Source organism: Manacus vitellinus, unplaced genomic scaffold (assembly GCF_001715985.3).
Source record: "Manacus vitellinus isolate BGI_N305 unplaced genomic scaffold, ASM171598v3 scaffold_22_pilon, whole genome shotgun sequence".
In the NCBI taxonomy this organism is placed as follows: domain Eukaryota; kingdom Metazoa; phylum Chordata; class Aves; order Passeriformes; family Pipridae; genus Manacus; species Manacus vitellinus.
This window is the reverse complement of record NW_021939632.1, coordinates 14,035,559-14,048,579: the sequence shown is the minus strand read 5'-3', so window position 1 is coordinate 14,048,579 and position 13,021 is coordinate 14,035,559. Positions and strand designations below refer to the sequence as shown.

General features: G+C 39.3%; 1 long non-coding RNA gene across 2 annotated transcripts in view; it reads right to left on the bottom strand.

Moving 5' to 3' along the window:
* LOC108640187 overlaps window positions 1-13,021 on the bottom strand; it is a 64,485-nt gene that overhangs the window by 27,831 nt on the left and 23,633 nt on the right. Inside the window, exon 4 of one of the 2 annotated variants that reach the window (XR_003915795.1) lies at window positions 4,083-4,211. The exons of the other annotated variant lie outside the window; for it this stretch is intronic. This is a non-coding gene — a long non-coding RNA (uncharacterized LOC108640187). Of the gene's footprint in view, window positions 1-4,082; window positions 4,212-13,021 lie in introns of those variants that run through there. 2 annotated transcript variants of the gene reach the window in all.

Here is a 13,021-nt window from a genome sequence, read left to right as displayed (position 1 = left end):
GGGACAATGAACCACTATTTATATAAATGTCCATCAAGGAAGCTCTCTAAACAGTTGCAAATATTGACCTGCATGCAGCAGATTAGTTTGGCTTCACTGTCATCAGGACATATTGTAGACAGCTATTGTGGAATGGCAGATCTTTTACATTCATACTTGACACATCACAATTGAACACGGAATTTCCATCAACAACAAAAGAAGCATTTAATAGTAACTTTATTTCTCTAAAAAAGATATATGCCTTCCTAAAAATGTAAAGATGAGCAAGACTTTTTCTAAAAAATACTAATATATTTTTGGCCATAACACTAGACATTACCCAGGTAAATAGCACCATCCCAGGCTAACAAAAGGTTCCTGCTTTCTCTCCACAAGGGATATCTACAATAGATCCCGAAACACAGATCTTTGTTCTACTATAACCAGTTAAATGTGAGGTGACATCAAGGCCTATGATGCACAGAAGCATTTTCCTAAGTTGCAAGAGCTACTTCAGTGTGGGGTTTGTTTGTTTTTATTAATACAGGAAGTCCTTGAATTCAACTGCAAAGCAATGACAAAAGTCTCAAATTTAACTTAAGAAAGTGTCTCATGTCAATCCTTGAAGCAAGGCAAGTTAGCACTGAGTTAGGAGCATTCTGCTGCTGCCTCTGAGGTAAAGATCACAAACTCTACAATCTCCTCACCTTTGCAGCTTTCCTATTGAAGTTTTACAATCCTGGGACAAACAAACATTTGTCATTGTCATAAGATAGGCAGGACAGCAGTATTTGGAACAGAACGCAGCAGAATAACTAATGCCTAATTTTCAGAAAAATCAAGTAGGTACTGTTTCTTTGATCTCTGTACAGTTTTGGATGCTCTACATCTGAAAACTAGACCATGAGAGGAACTCAGAAAGCAAAAGCAGGTGATCACTGTCTTACTCCCGCTTAGCCACACCCTTTTTGGGTCTAGTAGTTCTAGCATTATACTCTTAATTGGCACCATATTCGCAGTCCCATCTGAGATTTAAAGGAAGAGAGAGAGAGTGTGTGTGTGTGTGTGTCTGTGTATACTAGCGTAAAACAGGAGGATGTAGCAGCAGGAAACTGATAACCAAAATTTTTTTCTTCTGTAATGCATTTTGTTATCTTATCAGGACTTGATTTTGAACAAGTTTCGGAGATGTAAATCCTTGCTTTATTCTATTTTGCTGCACCCTTTCAAGTGCTCCAGCAGGAGAGAAGGAAAGTTGTTGTGAAGCAGGATAATGAGGGACTTACACTGTAATTGTTAAGAGCATTGAGTACAAAGGCAATACTAAGGCAAGCTGCCTGAAGCTTTTTTGGCCGTGAGAAGTGGTTACCAGGGTAATCACTTTCAAACTGTCCAGCAAGACTGCTGGGGAACTCTGTACTGAGAGGGATCTGTAAGCCAAAGCATACTTCCTGTAAAAAAGAACACCGGCATTCACTGATAATTTGTAGGACTTCCATGTTTTGTCTTATATATATATTTCTAGCTTGTTGAAAATTGGAAAGCTGAGCTCATTGTGAACATTTAAGATGTTTCCTATCACATCCTGAATCTTGCAGTTGATTTGAAAATCAGATGGTGTAAAGGAAAGTGACTTGTGAATCACTGAGATACGAACCGAAGTAGATACAGAGAGGTTGGGTATGGCCTATATATACATTCTCAGGGATTAAAATGCAAGGAACCACACTTTTCCCACACTGCAGACAAATAAATTTGTAGTACTTGTGCTTTCCTTCACTGGCCCCTTGTAGCAGCTCCTTAGTGCCAGCACTATTGTGTTTGCCGCAGGAATGCAGCCCATCACTCAGCTGTGCTGCCCCTCCATGTGACAAGAATTCGAGCCTGACAGCTACTGCACTTCACTTGAGGTCCATACAAGGCTGTGCTTTTAATTCTGGAGATCCACAGAGAAGCGTCTGGTCTTCACCAAGATAGCAGCTGTTACATTAATCTGAGGCCTCACTGTGCTAATTGCTGCATGAACAAGTCGCAGTGGAGCTAACTCCTGTCCCACATTACCTAGGTGTTAGATCATCCTGCCACAGAAAGTGGACAAAACCACACACAGATGGAAGGAGGTGACACGAAAGGAAGGATGACAGCAACAACTCAAGGGCAGAGGCAGATTTCCTGCTCAGTGGCAAACAAAGAGAGGCCCGGTGTTGCAGCAGTGGCCCTGTGCTTTTCCCATGGTGTCATGGCACGACCCCTGCCTGCTGGAGGACAAGCATCTGAGTACTGCAAGGGACACCAGAGCCTAGAAATTACTCAGCTGCTCCAGCCTCCCGACTGCACCTTCCCCAGAAGGAGCAGGAAGGGTTTTCTGCATATGGTGTTAATGTGCCTTCTCTTTGCTGTGTTTTCTACTTTCACATAACTATCACGCTCATCCCAAGGTATGAAAACAAACAAACAAAAAACCCAGAGGGAGAAGAGGCAGTCTCATTTTAGGCAATATTTAGATTTGTCCATTTTATGTGAATCAAGCCATGCCACAAAACTATCTCAGAGCCACTTAAAAGGTTTTCAGTTCATTAATGCAAGTTGTCAGACATCCCATTTGCACAGGGCCTATGGATACAGTTTTAAATAAAGGTGGAAAGCTCTCCAAAATTTTTTCTCCTTAATGCCCTGTATTCAAAGCTAGAAGTAACTCTCTTTGTGTATACAATTTGATCTGTATTTCTATGCTCAGGCAGCATAAGACATTGGTCACAGTATGTATTTTCTCAAGCTTATGTATCCCAGCCTCAACAAGCTTATGTATCCCAACCCTTTACCTCAACACTAGTAAACAGATTCTCAGAATTTTCTCATCATAACCAAATGTGAACTAACCATGAAAGCAGGGAAGCATATTTTAGAGCTAAGAAGCCTTTGTTAAGGACATAAACCTCTCTCTTCCCAAATTTATACAGCTGTAAATTTAGCACCTCAAATAATCTCAGCTGCCTCTATATCAAGGGATACTTCTGTACTTCCAGCATTTTTCCCCATCAGTTCTTTAGATGTTTACATTAAAAAAAAAAATTCACTAGAAAGTGATGAAGCATTAAAGGTATTTAAAAGCCACTTGAATGTCTTCTCTTCCCACCTTCAAAATTCTCTGTGGTTTTGGGGGGGTTGAGGGTGGTGGTGGTTTTCTTAGTAGGAAGGAGTTGAATATAGTTCCTTTTCATACTTAAAGGGTCCAACTCTATCAGATTTCAAGCACAGCTGAGACAAGACAGCCTGTAAAATTGTAAGCAGTCTTCATTCCTTATTGACATCTTTCTTGAAAAATGGTAACCTTTAACCTTGCAACATTATTTCTCTGGAGGCTAATTAAATGAAAAGTCTGCTTTGGTCAATGGTAATTATAGCTGCAGACCTCATGGTAACCTTTAGTTTGTATATTCTGCCTTGTACACAATGCCAATTAAATGGTTGACTGTCGTTCCTTGGGTTCATCTAAAATTACATTATCTTAGAAGATAAAATACTGATGATGTAATTTATATTATGTCTCTTAAAACTGCAGTACTCAACCAAGATTTATTTCTTCCAAGTCAAGAAAGGTTAAAAGAAAAAAAATATCTAAAACTTAATTTGTAAAATACCTTTAAAATAGAGGAAACCCAGGTTTAAGACATAGGGTGGTTTGGGGTTTTTTCCTTCTCTTCATAGACAGATTGTTTGGATTAGAGTGTTGGGGCTTTTTTCTGTTGTTAAAGGGGGCTTGGTGGGTTTGGTTTGTTTGTCTTTAACTTCCTGCTATTTATCTCTTTTTCTCTGTCTCTCTTCTGTGTTTATCTCTTCCCCTGTTGCTCATGCTAAGCTGAATCTCTGAGGTTCAGAAAAGCACTGACCTTTCAAATACACAGGATAAACAGTGTCTCAGGCCATATAATGTCCCTCTATCTAGTCATCAGTGTTGTCAAATATATTAACATTTTAAGAAAAACTTATTTGCAAATTTGTGCCAGAGACAAATTGAAGAACTTGCTTATGCAAAGAAATTGCTAAAGAGTAACCCAAGGCATCACCTTACAAAGCATCAATTTACTGACCTCTGCCTTTCCAGGTAGGAAAGCCTAGAAAATTTGTATCTGCTTTGCTCTTTTCTCTTAGTTTTACAGCAGTGAAGTAGTGGGGGTTGATAACAGATTTCTTCCAGCCATTTCTAATAGCACTTTTTCCAGATGTTTCTAATAGGAAAACAAAGTGAGGACCACAGTTTTTCTAACAGCTTCACTTGACAGTGATTAGAGTACCAGTTTCAAATTTCTCATTGAAAGTATTTGTTCTTTACTATTTAATAACAATTCTTCAAAGATAAAGCAGATTTGAGTTTGTGGCTAATTTTATTAGGCTCTGCTCAACTGTTAGAGACTTTAATACCATTAGATTTCTACTCCATTCCCCACTATGCACAAAGAAATACAGTACTTTACAAAAAAAAACCTTGTAAATCAAGACAGGAGTCAGAGCAAAGGGAGCATCGCTGCAGAGCACAGTCCTTTTCTCAGTGTCTCATCACAAAGTTCAAACATATTTGCCAGTCTCATATGGATTTTCTGTTACTTTCAGTTAAACTTGTTTCTGCTGGCCTAACATTTTTAAAAAAAAACCTTTCCACATACCTGTCCAGTAATGCCCTTTGCCTAGTTGTTCTTCTGTTACTGTTTCAAATCAGGATAATTACACAGCATGACTTCTGTCAGCCTAGATCAGCTTCCATCCAGAATACCTTTTTTGATACTCTTTTACCTCCACTCATTATTATAATTTTATGTTTTAAGAATTTTAAAGTAGCACAATATCCCACAAGTTAATGAAAGTTATGGTGACAATCAAAACCAGTGTAAAACATCAAAAATATTTTAAAAGCAGGTATTTGACCATACAACACTTTTAGCCAAATGTAAGCATGATGATGAACATGAAGACATCTTTTCCACTTAAAAAAAGCACCTCATTGTTTTAAATTCAAGGTTATGGTTTCTTCTTAACACTCATCCTCCCCCAAACCCATGTTCAATGCTTCAGCACCTTTATCATTAACACAGAACACAGTACTATCAAGTGAATCTCCAAAATTTCCTGAAGTGCTGAGATGAAAACACACTATATATACTGGTTTTTTAGTTCAACTATCTGAGGGAAAGACCAGACACTCGCTCACAGTGGATGCATAGAGTAGTTCATCACTAAATAATAGAAGGGCATTTTCTGTTCACTTTTACTCTACTACAGTCCATCAATTTTTATTGATTTCATCTCTTTGCTAACGGAACTTGAAAATTACAATGAAAAGATTCTGCTAACAGATTCTTTGCTTTGCTACACGCTGTTTTGACCAATAAAATATTGGGCAAACACAGGCAACTACAGCACTTTTAAAGACAGACTTTTGTTTTCCATCATATGGTGTTTTTCAAACACTTGCCAAGCTCGACTGTGAAAGATACAGTTATATTTACAGAAGTGCTGTAAGTATCAAAGATACAGCCTTTCCACTGTACTACTACTTGACCCTTGTCATTAACCACCATATCCTACTGGTGCCAATGTTCTCCAGAATTTGATGGGTTTTAATTTTACAATCCTTTCTACCTTGCAATACATCATTGTATGGCACATTCATAATGGCAAAGCACGTCCCACCCCAGTTATGTTAATCATCAGTATATTTAGTCCTGATCACACATATATACGCAATTAAAATAAATCATGCCTTTCAACTTCCAACATAAGACAAATTATCATTAAATCAACTGTATTTATATTTCATATGTATATTTCAGTGGAACTATCATGAGTAAATATGCAAACCAGAGTAATCTCTTCTTCATAATCACATTAGTTTTAAAGGTATTTGAGCAAATGATTTCCCATATACTTACACAGATATTCCCAAGGGCTTGGTACTAATCTCCTAACACTGCTCAGAAAAGCTGACATCAAATGACATAATTTCCCAGAGAGCAACACCACTTGTGCGACCACAGCAATAAGATCACCATAAGCCATGTGATCAACAGGAAGCCCCAGCTGAGAGCAGACCAACAAGCACTGTCACCACAGCAGGGGCTGGGACAGGGGCAGGAGTCCCCACAGCCTCTGCGGTGACCACCACATTCACTCCCTCTCTTCAGCACAACTCTGTCAAGTACAGGATAAAGATTCTCAGATTCAACCCATGCAACAGGAACTGGAGCATGCATTATGCTGATTTAGAAACTGGCATTTTAGCACAAACACAGGAACATCACAGAGTGCAAAGGCATGTTGTACTGGAGTGGTCAATGAGCCCCTGAACCACAATGGCAGTGACAGAGAGGTCACCGCTTTGGAAGTCCTCATGGATTCTGATTTCCTCCCAGTCCTTTAAAGAGTTTATAGGTTTATTAGGAGGTTCCCCTCCCATTCTCTTCATTAAAATTATCATCAACATACTTTTCTATAAAAAAGGTTTACTTGTTAAAATACAGAATAAGAAAGTGCTTTGATGCCACTAAGAGTGGATACACAGAAAAATTACATCAGCATCACTAAAATGGAAAGTATATTTCCTCAAAAATATGATGGCCAAAATTTTTACTCCTTCATTTGAATAAAAATATCATAGCATACATTAAGAGTTAGAAAATGGAGATCTTAATAGAAGAACCCACTAAAAACTTTTGAAGAAAATACACTCTCAAGCAAAGAAAAAAAAAGGAAGCGCTAATGGCGATATTTACTGCATTTTTTTTCTCCATTTCTCCACCTTTCTTTCCTTTGGCAGCAACTCTATAAAGAGTGGAGAAAACTTGGAAATATTTTATATCACTTCATGTCTGGATAAATACAATTGTCTTTTATGAAAAGTGAAATGCACATGCATCAACTGGCTGACATCACTGCAACTATGACAAAGTGACTACTTCTCTGCATTAACACTAGAGCAAGACCTCCAGAGATACTTTGGAGCCTGTCCTATCGTGTGGGACTTGACCATAAGGTTCTCGAGATACAAATCTTGAAGCTTTCTAAGCACACATTAGTTGACAAGAGGTAAAACATCACATTTTGGTTATTACTAAAACAGTATGTTGTTCCATGAGCCACTGGAAAAGTGATGCCTGGTTTCCTATAGACATGTCCCAGATTTTTTAACCTACTTATCTCCAAGCACTCTGTTCAGCCAGACAAGTGACATATGGGTCATGATGTTTTCACAGCTACATGTGTGCCGGCTGACCGGCCGGTGCAGAATGTGTGTGCTCATTGACCAGCTGGCTGATGCCCAGCAGAGGCGACTGGGAGCCAAGATGTAGCTGCCTTTTCTCAGCAGGGAGCATTAATGAGGCTGTTCTCTTTCATCCAGCTGCTGGATTTCGTTAAATTTGTAGGAACTCAGATATATTTGAGACATCTCATTTGCATGATAAATTTCTTGAGCCAATAGGTTCAAGAGTTGTGGTGGACTAAAAAGGAAGAAAGAGAAACACACAGTGTCTGACAGACACCACAATGCAAACATACATGTTTCTTTGTTGTTGCAAACCTGGCTGCATATAAACCACCAGGGTTCACCACACACCTCTAGCTAATTTTAACTTTTTTTTTTCCTCTTGTATAATTTTTGCTTTCATTAGTCTCTGAAATGCTACCCATTCTCACTAATGTTGCCCTACTACTCTTCCATGTCTTGAAACCCTTCTTCCCCTGCTTAGAAGGTATTTCTAAGTCCAGTTAAACCAGGCTTTGGAAGTAAGTAGCAATGAGACAGTAGAAATACTTTAAAAATATACAGTTAACCGAGGTGTAGTAATATACATCACATTTAAATGTTTTAAATAGAAGGATTTATACATATATAAAATTTATATGTATTTTCAAGCAAGGTAGAGAGAAATACCTGTTAATCATGCCACTGTTCAATAACAAATCCTGCATCTACTTGTGTGTTTGTTATCCTACCACACTGACCATTCATATGGCTACAGCTCTTTAGCACTACAGTATTACCTGCACTGAACAGCATTAACACAGAACAACCTTGTGCCCAGCTACCAAGTGTTCTGGGGGAAGAGTTGTCAGCATTTCAAGTTCTCTCCACATGACACAGGACAGCCTCAGCACAGTCTGCCAATACTGGAAGCTTCTTTCTAGCCCTCATCTGCCAAGGTGCAGTTTATACATACTTTTGGAAACAAATACCCTAGATTTTAAGCCCATCATATAAACCTACAGAAAATACAATCTCGGTTTCATACCTACTACACAGTAGGTGTTTCAATAACATAAAATGTTTCTCATATTTTCAGCAAATGCAGTCAAGCATAAATTTCCAGGATTGTACAAATAATGTACTCTCTAAAGCTAATAAGAAGCAAAACAAGGGCTGACATACAAAAAATTGTTTTGTTATTCAAATGTATAGTGTAACTGAATGCAACTGCTAGACTGTTTCTAACAACCTGGACAACTGCAATAAAACTAAAAGTGCAGTTTTATAAAAAATCTGTATGAAGATACATGTGAGATGTCACAGCAATGGCATATTTTCTTGATAGTATTTATAGAAATATTATGATCAAGCCACTTTAAAAAGATGGCAGAATGTCTAGATGATTTTTTTTAAATTACTAGGTCCAAACTCTCTTCAGAGCAGGTGCTACTCTTATATCCCCACTGTATAAAAGACTCGATTCTCTCACCTCAGAGGAGGAAGAGAGTACTCTTAGCCATTAATTCTATAATGTACACAGTACCTCCTGGACTGGGGTTATGACAGTTCCATGAAAACATAGGCTTGGCTACCAGCAAAAACCCATTCAGTTATTAAGAACAGGACAGTGAGCAAAAGAAAACAATGTTATGCTGCTGAATAAATCCATACTTTTTCAGACCTTGAGTGCAGTTCAGACTAGTCCAATTATTTCATTAAGTGAAAGGTTCAGAGGAGACAGCAAGGGAGAACAGAGGTATGGGTCAGCTGGGCAGGCTATGACTGATCAGCTTGGGAAAGTGATGGTCACAGTAGCAAGTGGCAAAAAGATGGAAAGGAGTAAGGAGTGGGTAAAAAATGCTCTTCATGGCCTCTTCTGATATTGGATATAGGCTCCAACAAATGAAGTCATCAGAAGCCAGTTCAGAAACAACATGCACAGCATTTCCTCACACAGCTGACCAAACTGTGGCAATCAAAATCAAGCCATGCCATGGAGACATTTAAATAGAGCTGGGGTCATGTGGAGGAGCACATACATGCTTGGAAGGGAGCCTGCCTCATGTTGTTAGACAGAAAACATTAATCTCAGGAAATCATCCTGGGCCGAAAAAGTTGGAGGAGGGAAAGCTACTGAGAAGAAGAGGGGAGGTGAGGGGAAGAGGCAGTGCCTCTTCATTCAACTGTCTGCCTATGAGTTACAGATACTGTTGGCCCACACAGGATGAGTTTTCCTAGGCTCATACTCCCAAGCCAGCTTGAAGCACAGCCGTAAACCAGCTACTGATGCTTTCTGACTCAGGTCCAACCCTGTTGCTTTTGCTGAAGTAGGTAGAAATTGCCACGAACAGAAAATGTTGCCCTAAAATGGCTACCAAGGCCTGTCCTAGCAGAATTCTCTGTGCCTGCAAAAAGTTGTGGCCACAGGAAAAAAAAAACCAAAAACCAAAAAACAACTACCAAACCAGTTCCAAATAAAGTCCAATAAATTAATAACATTTTCCAAGGACCATATCAGGTCAATGTGCTGTCAGCTAAAATGGGCTACCCAACCTTCAAAAGATAGTTCACCATTTCAATTATCAGAAAATCATAATGATACAACAGCACACTCAGACATCATCTATTAACCAATCCATCTGGATTTTCTGCTTTTCTGCTGCTAAATTGGAGCAACTCTGCCATAGTCTTGGAAAATGTAAAATAGAGTAAAACAGGTAAGCAGTCCTAGCAACTTATTTCAAAGGCACAGAGGAAAAAAAAAAGTCCAGGAGGTATTACAGCATTTGCATTTGTAACTGATAAAACTGAAAGTGAAATACTCATGCTGCTCATAGTTGCATCAGCAGATCTCCTGCCCCAAAAATTTCCAGCCAAAAACCACCATAGCACCACTCAGCCCAACTCCCCTCTGTTCCAGCACTATCATTCACTGTGCACAGAGACAGGCTCATGTGGATTGGATTAGCAAGATAATTCTTTACAATACAACTCAAAATCACCAAAATAATTTTACTAGTTTACACAAGTTTTGTACAACCCTCCCTCCACGACCTGTTGCAGAAATAAAGTGCATCCTTCCAGCTGTAGATTGTTTTCTGTTATAAAATTTCACAGACAGTTTCTTTTAGGCAAAATCATAAAACCATATTCAGTTTGTCACTACCCTAAACCCAGTGCCACTACCCTAAACCATGCTCTATATATGTTACATATACAGTCCTCACACTCGTGAGGCAAAAACGTTACCAGGCACAGCAGGAAGACCCAGAGAAAATACGAGCCAACAAATCTGTGTCCTAAACTCATAAATTGAAATGACTTAAGCCTTGACAACCTGTAGAGATCCTTTTGGGAAAGGCAGAGCATGCCAGGTGCGGTCAGTGCTTGCATGGGAGGAGTTCAGTTTTCTGTGCCACCATCTGGGCAAGGCCCACTTCTGCTGCACTGCATTCATTACTCCCTGTGTAATGACTATCACAGCAGCTGTGATGTCTGCACAAAATCCAGGCCAAAAAAAAAAAAGGTTTTTTATTTCAGTAAGCCATTAGAATTTTATCAACTTTAAAGATGTATATGACTCTCAAAAATGTATCAGCTGTTAAATTCAAAACTCCTCCAGCAAGTTACAATGCCTGCTATGCAGCTGACATTTTTGGAACATAAAATAAAATTTCACACTGGAACATTTAATCTCCAGTGGAAGCAGATTACTGCTGTGTCTTCCAATAATAATTTCAGCTGACACAGCATGATAGTCTTCATAGGAAATAAGATCTTGGCTTTGAAATAGAAACCAGTTGTGAACATTGCCTTTTGAATGCAGGAGGTTATTTAGCTCTTATCAAGACCGATAAGGAAGTTGTTTGTCTATAGGGAAACACAATACAGTAGGAGGTTGGATTTCAGACTCCACTGCAGGTAAAGTGCAAGTTTACATTTGCTGAGGAGAAAAAGAAAAGCTTTTTGGCTTATTTTTAAGTTCTCCTAAACCCACAAAAAGCATCTCTAATTCGTAAAGCATTTATAACACCATCAGTACTGCACACTAGCTATAAGATAAGAACTTGCATTTGCCCTTGCCAGTAACACACTACATCCTAAGCACACTCACAGGATGCTATTTGGTCTTGCAATTGTAGGAAGAAATGGTCCATGACTGCAAAATCCATTTCTGACAACTGGCTACAGCTGCATGGTATAAGCTGCTATGTGTTATGGAAACCAACCCTATCTTCCCCAGCTACTGGAACCAAACACTGCTGCTTTTTATGAAGTCAGTATTTCTTTTCCTTGTTTCTCCTCAAGCAACTAAGCCATAAGGTTGACAAACCTCAAATGCTAGTCTGAGGGCACATATACAGCTTGTGTTCAGAACAACTGAGAGAGGATACAAAAACAAACTGATTGTGCTACCATGCTGCAAATGGACACACAGCAATATGCACTGTACCCAAAACTTTCAAATAAGAAAAGACATTTTCATGAGGCTGTTTCAAGAGGTTAAACACATCCACTAGCAATGATCAGAAGAGGACTGATAACAGTTCAGCAGCACTATAACAACCAACAGCCCATACTGTCAGAGACCTGTAAGCCATCTGTCCAGATATAAGGGTGGCACAGAAGTCCTGGATGCCTGAAAGTCTATTAGTGCTGTACTGTCTCCACCATCTGTCAATACTGAAAGTTTTCCTGAATTAGCTACAAGATTTGAAGAGAGAATTGCATGCCCTCTGGATGGTATTAACACGATGTATACACAACTCCTATCCCTCCTGTTTCAAGTAGAGCAGTAAGTTCCCCATAAGCAAGGTGAATCACCTCATGTGGATCTCCCTCCTGCATTTCACTGTATCACGAGTTGCTGGAGGAAAACCATAAAAGTGGCTTAAAACAGTTATTCCATCCCCCTCCAATATTCTCCTCAGTTATGTTCTTACATTAACAGAAGTGACATGCTAGAGATACATTTTAGCTATTGGAAAATGTGGATCTGACTCCCCATCTTAATCCACTCACAGAACATGAACTTAAAATCTGCATTCAGCTTTGGGGGCCCCAGCATAAAGGAGGATGTGGACCTTCTGTGACTCCGTGATTCTGCTGGAAAGAGTCCAGAGAAGGCCACAAAGATGATGACAGGGCAGGAGCACTCCCCCTATGAAGACAGGTTGAGAAAGTTAGGCTGTTCAGCCTGCAAAGAGAAGACTCCAAGGAGATATTATAGCACACTTCCAGCACTTAAAGAGGCCTACAACAAAGCTGGAGAGGGACTTTGAACAAGGGCATGTAGTGACAGGACAAGGGGCAATGGCTTTAAATTTGAAATAAACTAGGTTTAGATTAGATATTAGGAATAAATGCTTTACTGTGAGAGTGGTGAGGCACTGGAACAGGTTGCCCAAAGAAGCTGTGGCTGTCCCATCCCAGGAAGTGTTCAAGGCCAGGTGGAATGGGGCTTTGGTCTAGTGAAAGGTGACCCTGTCCATGGCAAGGGGGGTTGAAACTAGAGGATCTTTAAGGTCTTTTCCAACCCAAACCATTCTATGATTCTGTAATTTAAATTCTGTTTAAGGAACTTTTGCTTCTAGCAGCCATAGAAACTGATCCCACTTATTTCATGCATGAAATTTTGCTGAATATTGTTTTCTCGATGGGAGTCTGATCTTGTTTATGGAAAGTTTCTTCCATCTGAGCAGGTGCAATTACAGAGGATTGCTTGCAATACTTTTTAATTTATTCCTAATTAAACAATCTTATAGGCAAATATCAAAAAAATTCACGTAGACTTAGAAC